Below are 7,893 nucleotides of genomic sequence, written 5' to 3' on the forward strand. Positions count from 1 at the left end.
GAATGGCACACAGCAACCTATAAAAAAATGAGGGTGATCTTAGAGACTGGAGCAACCATCCTCTTAGAAAAATAGGCACAGCAGCTGCACAAAAAGAATATGGAAACACGATTTGCAGGTGTGAAAGTGACAGCATGTTTTGTATTGAAAGTGGAAGTGATGTAACATTCCTTTGCTTCTGCTGTGTGATGAGACACCTAGCTAACAGGTGGGAAGCCTCACTTCCTTCATTCACTGCATGCGCTTGCTAGTAATACAGAGTCATGTCAGAGCTTACTGAGGTGTTGCCAGCTGTCACTACAACATGTACGTCCTGCTTCTGTGAGGTGGGAAAAACAGTGACCAAATCAGTCAAATTATAGGCATTCTCTTCAGACCAGGGGCGGACTGACCACTCATGGGGCCCCCGGGCAATAGGGGATCATGGGGCCCGTGTCTTTGCACAAACTCAAAAAAGCCTATGAAAAAGGTACCAAGGGCATCTCATGGGGCCCCCTACTGACCCCGGGCCCTTGGGCAGTGCCCGAGTTTCCAAATGGTCAGTCCGCCCCTGCTTCAGACAATACATTTTTGGTGAGATAATGGCAGTAAATTGATGCAGTCTGCTGCTTTCATTACTGTAGGCCCTCCCTGTGACAGGCAGTGCTGGCAGAGTCTGCATAACTATCTCCCAAACTAACAGGAGCCAAGGCTGGCCACACATTATACAATTTTCCTTTAGCCAAACCATATAATATGAGATCATACTTAAAAACTTTCAGTTTGTATCAATGAGACAGGTCCTTGCACTACAAGGTAAATCTAAAGGGAATTGAATAAGACAATTGTTTAACCTCTTCTCAAATGACAGCCTGCAAAAACCCTCACCTTTCCGGGTGGGCGGCGTATGGCGTCCTTTTGGGCATGCGCAGTTTGCGAGCCTGCAGAGCCACTCGATCCATCACCGGCCATGTACCTCAGACACAGCCGATGACAGATCTGAGTACTGACCCCGTTGCCGGTACCATGTGACCTGCTGTGACCAATCACAGCAGGGCACATGACAGTTGTATACAATGGATGGCTTCATTCATGCCATCCATTGTATACTAGTGTGTCTAGTTGTGAATGGTCACAGCAATCACATGCACAAGCTGGGCCAATCACAGCCCAGCTGTGTCATGTGATTAGCCGTGGCCAAATGAATCGATGTCATTCAGGTAAATGCTCGCTTATAGCAAAGTAATTATTTGCTATAAGCAAATTGAGTAAAAAAAAAAAAAAAAAAATACTGATCACTTCCCCAAAGTAGTACAATGTTACTATGGTAACATACTACTTTGGTCATAGTGAAATATGGAAAAAAAAAAAAAAAATCTTAAAAAAGGAAAAATGTAATAAAAAATTAAAATAATTTTTTTTTTGTCATACTGTCACCAGTCAGTGTCCCTGATCACCGCCATGCCAGTTATATGACGCTGTACTGCACTGGTGACAGTATGTAAAACAAAGTGAAAATATTTTTAATTTTTCGAAAAATTATGACAAAAAAAAATACAACTTCAAAAAACTTGCCATGCCTCTTATAAAGTGCGTCGGACTGTCTACTTTGCAAAAAAGGGCTAATTTGGGGGATATCTGTACTGTTCTGACATTCTTGGACCTCAAGAAATTAGATTGGCTGTCAGTACTTCAGGATTGATCAATATTCAGATCTATCCCATAGTTTGTGAACTCTATAACTTTCCTACAGACTAAATAATACATCCTAATTTGGGTTATTTTCACCAAAGACATGAAGCAGAATACATCTCGGCCTAAATTTATGAAGAACAATTATTTATTTGCAAACTTTTATAACAAAGAAAAACGTGTTTTTTCCCCCCAAACTTTTCAGTCTTTTTTTGTTAATTTAGCAAAAAATAAAAAGCAGTGATTAAATACCACCAAAAGAAAGCTCTAGTTGTGTGAAGAAAATGATAACATTTTAGTTTGGGTACAATGTTGTATGACCGCGCAACTGTCATTCAAAGTGTGAGAGCGCTGAAACCTGAAAACTGGCCTGGGCAGGAAGGGGGTAGAAGTTCCCGGTATGGAAGAGGTAATTGTATGGCCAGCTCTAGAATCAGCTATAAGAGTGGCTGCAATCCTTACACTATATACAAGTCACCTTCTTCACAAATTAGTCCTACTGAGTGTTTCACATGAACAAAATAAATAAATATAAAAAACAAGACATTTTGGAAAAAATATTTTATAATAGTTTCCAATATAAGATTAAACACTGTTCTACATTTGTTCCAGGTTTGCAGAGACAATAAAAATGAAAATAAAAAGCTGCTTCGATTGCTTCACACACCAAGACTGTCATTTTGTAAGCTCATCTGTGTAGATGGCCGTTCTAAAAAGGACAAACAGCTTATATACATGGCTGACAGATCTAAAAAGACTTCATTTGTCATGCTTCTTTTAAAGCAATGCATATACAGTAGTTCTTTCAATCCACTTTCCTGGCTGTGACATGCTGTATGTGGATGTATGTGGACACCCCTCCAACGTTCCTGCATTCAGGTACACAAAGCCAGGGGCTGATGAAAGTGTAATGAGGGAACACGAATGGCCTGCACACAACCCTGACCTCAACCCTACTGAATACCTTTGGGGTGAACCAGAATGTCAACTGCAAGCCTGATTTTCTCATCCAACACAAGGTCCTGGACCTCCCAAAAGCTCTAATGGCTCAATGGGTACACCCCATACAGGTGTGATGGTCAGGGTATCCTCATACTGTATATGATTGACAACACATTTCATTATCCAATTTACTGTCTTGCTCATAAGAGGCCTTCCCCATACTGGTAATGTTCATCCAATCCTCTAGCCATACCCCCCCCTCCCATTAGTTTGCAGAAGAGCCATTCCGACTGCAAGTCCGATATCATGTAGTATGTATTCTGAGATCTGGCTGACAGTGTAAGATATCTGCAACTTAACTTGGGTAACAGTAAAGGCCAACACTGAGCATAAAGAAAAACATTTTCCCATGGAGTCAGGCTGTGCCGACACTGCATAGGCCAACTGTTTGAGAGCTTACATTCACCCAATCCTTTGTTCCACCAAAAAACAGCACTCCCCCGCAGTCCCGCAGTGAACTGTTCCTGGTCTATGGAGCCTGCTCTGGGCTTGATGACATCAGGAACAGTCCACAACTTGAGACCACTGGAGCACGATGGTTGCCAGACCAGTCTTGTGCTGGCAGGATAGGTGGAATAGGCAGGTAGGTGTACATCTTTCTCCTCTCCCATGCAGTGGGCTGTCTGGGCACAGCTCACTGCATGGGAAAACTTTTTTTTCCCCGGAGATGGGCTTCAACAATGTTACAGGGGAGAAACAGCCAAGTCAATTTCCAGCAAGTAGAAAAGGTGTGATGTGTAACCCTTCCTAAGTGTGCCATAACCCACTATCAGAGGAATGACAGACTGGAGCAGCTATGCGTGGCAACCAATCAACTTCAAGTTTTCATTTTCAAAGCTTAACAGAACAAGCTGGCGTTTGAAGCGGATTGGTTTCTAGGCACGGCTTCTCCAGTTTTAGTGTTCACAGAAACCAGTTATCGAGCTCTTACTTGGAATCTACAGATTGCTAGGCACAATATATCACTAGATTTCCTTCCTCTCCCCAATCCCTTTAGGCCAACCGCATCAGACAAAAAACACACAAATTCATTCTTTTGTCCATCATTGTCACACCTAAAGAATGCAATAGTTAAAGGCTAGGCCCCCCCATGCACACCAATGTGATTTGTGACTTCAAAATCGTATGACAAGTCGTGCCTATGAACTGTTCAAAATCGGGGCGACTCCCACTTTGCAGTGTGGCACCAATTTTGAAAAAAGGCTCCTGCACTAATTTTGACTGTTTCATGTGCAACATTCATAGACATCTGTGCATGACAACACGCAGGTATCAAACAAGCTGCATATGAAATCGCACCGACCACCAGCTTTGAAATGGTGCTAGTTCAAGTGAAGTAGCATGATTTCAAAGCCGCATTCAGTGTGAACCAGAATTCTACAAGAAAAAAGTTACAATCACAACTTCTGCAAATGTTACAAGTCCATCTTCTGCAGTGATGAAACATAATCATGCAATTCATTCATTCACAGATCTCTGTGAATGAATGACACGGGCTGGGAGGACTAAGCCCCACACAGCTGAGAAACTTTCAAAAGTGACAGCTGCTGCAGGGGAGAAGGGCCCCCTTCATGTTGTCACAGGGAAAGGAAGTTTGGGGGGGCACTTGTGTTATGATATACCCTAGATAATTGTGTGACAGTCCAAAAGATCAGATAACCTTTCCTGAAAATTATACTGAATGCTAAGCTCACCATCCATACCAACACATTTTGGTGACATTGTGTAAAATGGAAAATACTGACAAAAACATACTAAAGTATTGCAAAAATTATCTCTAGCTCTAAAATTATAAATTCATCCAGTCATCCCCTGCCCCCTCCCCTCCCCAAACATACACTAAAAATACAACTTGTACAGTCCCTCCATCACCCATACACAGTGAAAAAGAAAAAAAAGGTCTCAGTAAATGACCTGAACAGGCTCACTCAATCTCTTCCGCAGCACATACCATTCCCTTTGTTTCCCTACTGATCCATTGTGGGGAATTGACCAAAACTGGAGCAGCTGTGCATAGAAACCAACCAGCCATGAATAGCTGCATCTGTTTGATCCAATCTTGATAAATTCCCTTCATATATCTTCACAAGTTCCCAAACAATCTTGGGGTCACTGAGGATACTGTCCCGCCCCCATGTGACATCACTTGTCCAATCACTAGGGCCGTCAAGTAAAACAAATTATCTGCTTCCAATACATGGATTCACCATAAGATAGCCATAGTTCTCTCATTAGCAATGAAATGTCTTAAATCAACACTTCAACCCGAGAATTGAAGAACGTTTGAGATATAACAGCAGCGGTGGTCAGACCTCTGTACATACGGACTGTACACAGCGGTCCAGTCCAGAGATCCAGTAAAGGAAGATGGAGAAGTTGAATTGCTGGGGAAAGGTCAGGCAGGGGATTTTGCAGTGTGACATACGGTATTGAATGCTCTCAATATGGACTGTATACACTCAAAGTGATGAAAGAGAATAAAGGTGCAGTGGTGTTAGTGAATGGTGTTACATCAGATTTAATAAAAGGATTGTGATCAACAGAAAAGTGGATCTAAAAGTGCCCGCCATCCATCTGGTCTGGCAAACAATAGCATAATGGTAAACAAATATATAACCTCCTCCTCCAAACCCCTCAAAAAGTCATACTTTCTCCCTAGAAAGTGCAATAATCATATATAACCTTTTTGTGATATAATAATACAATTAGACCCTAAAGTGTCATATAAAATCTCAAAAATCCCCAAAAAATGTCCAAAAAAAAGAAAAGTCCAGTGTTCAAAAAGGTCCCAGATTTCCAAACTTTTTCATCCAATAGAAAGGATTGACTCCTATTCCATCCAGTAAGAACCTCAAAAATAAAAATAAATACTCTAGTGCATTACCTTTATATAAAGGAATAATCACTCAGTGCAAAAACTCAACCACTTAAAATGTGCCAAAAACCTTTTATAAAGTAAATTATTTTATACAGTGCACATATGTACTACAAATTAAACTGTGAGCACTCTGTGATCACTGCAACACTGTGCAAACACCAAAAACCAGCACCAATAGTATTAAATACTATTATTAAATACTAGTATTAAATCTCCTGCAGACGAAGTCCGGAAGTGACGAAACGCGTTAGAGGAGTGACGTCAAGACGCACGTACGCAAACCGGAAGTGTCGCCGCGGCCATTTTGTTGGTTATCCACACATGGTTTTCTGCATTTGTTTGTTGGAACTTGTATAGGAGCCATGTCTGGAGCTGGAAATTCTAAATTTTAAATGTAAGTGGCTATTAAAATTTTCCCTATACTTTGAATATGAGCCCTGAGACCGTTCTTGTCTTTCTGAAGACCTTGGAAAAATATCTTTAAAGAGAGAATGGAAGATCTCTGATCTATAATGCTCTTAAGCCGATTATATACATACAGAGGGTATTAATATTTAATACTATTGGTGCTGGTTTTGGTGTTTGCACAGTGTTGCAGTGATCACAGAGTGCTCACAGTTTAATTTGTAGTACATATGTGCACTATATAAAATAATTAATTTACTTTATAAAAGGTTTTTGGCACATTTTTAAGTGGTTGAGTTTTTGCACTGAGTGATTATTCCTTTATATAAAGGTAATGCACTAGAGTATTTATTTTTATTTTGAGGTTCTTACTGGATGGAATAGGAGTCAATCCTTCCTATTGGATGAAAAAGTTTGGAAATCTGGGACCTTTTTGAACACTGGACTTTTTTTTTTTTTCATTTTTCTGGGATTTTTGATATTTTATATGACACTTTAGGGTCTAATTGTATTATTATATCACAAAAAGGTTATATTATATGAATAGCATAATGGTGCTGTGGGGCAGAGTGATGTCACATTCTCCAGAAGCAAGGAAGTCGTGTTCATTGTCGATTCCCCTAGAGGTGGTTATACGCAATTATGGACAGATTATTTAAACCCCCCCCTATATTCTCAGTTTTTTCTTAAGTAGTAGACAATTAGAAGTCTGTGTTTTGCACTTAAATCAGACACTACGGGTGATGTTTATTACAAAACTGCAATGACTGCTTCTGTGCTTTAAAAAAAACGTCACGATAGACAGCACAAAATGCTGCTTTTCCAACTAAAGGTTCCCCTATATGAGTGGTGATTGTGTTTACGTAATCTGGCTGCTGCAAACTGCTGGAAATTATTTCCTCCATGTGTCAGTAAAGAGAACCAAAGCCCATCTCTTAGTATGAAAGTAGAATTAAAGGCTAAACGTTTGATCTCATTTAGGAGGGAGGGTAATAACCCGTCTGGTTTTTTGCCAGCTGCGGAGGTTTCCCTTTACTTCTTGCCTCATAATCAATCAAAAAAAACAAGAAGTGAGGAAATCCCCACAGGTTTAGGGTAACACCCCCCCCCCCCCAGGTCACCAGAACTAATGTTCCCTCTATTTCGGGACAAGCCAAAATGTGGGATTTTCTTTTACTTTCAAGAACAGTAAAACAGGACAAAGAGGGTGAATCTCTTGAAAAGGGGGGGGAACAGCCAGCAATAAGTACCTGACAGGGGGTCTAATTCCTCTACACAAAAAAAGTTTTGCCTTTAGTTATTCTTTAAAGAGAAACACATGCGCCGTCATTGCTAGCTTCCTACTTATGGAGAACTGCTAGAGTCGACACGTAGAAGAAAATCATTCGCCAAATATAAAAATGTCATATTGCCGCTTACCAGTCTTTCTATATGGTTGCTGCATTCGGTTTTTTTCAGGATTTCTGGCAGGATTAGAAGGTATTTTGCACTTATTGAATCAATATTCTTTCAGTGGTATATTTAACAGACCAAGAGAAGATTGCTGTTAGGGTTTACATAGGCCAAGTCACTGACCTGCGACAAGTATGCGGATTATCAGAAAAGATAGAACTCCTTACCTGCATCTGGAAGTATGGAAGAGCAGAGGGTCCACATAAACAGCCAGATAGAGATCATTTGTAGAATGAGAGAACAGCACTAGCTGGCTCCATGCTTCTCGCACAAAAGGTTTCCTTACATGTTTAAAAACTATCAAAAGCCTAATTTCTTCATAAACTATCCAATACTCCGATGTGACAGGTCTGTGTAGATTATAGCTTGCTAGTACAGGTTAAAAAGAATCTAGATAAAAGTCTATTTAAAAACTTCATGTATTCTCTGCACTGAGTATATGAAGAGGACATCAACCTGGTACAACGTTGTGTGTTAATTGCCCT

This window comes from Staurois parvus, unplaced genomic scaffold (assembly GCF_062004578.1).
Source record: "Staurois parvus isolate SC_StPar_1 unplaced genomic scaffold, SC_StPar_1.0 ptg000475l, whole genome shotgun sequence".
NCBI lineage: Eukaryota > Metazoa > Chordata > Amphibia > Anura > Ranidae > Staurois > Staurois parvus.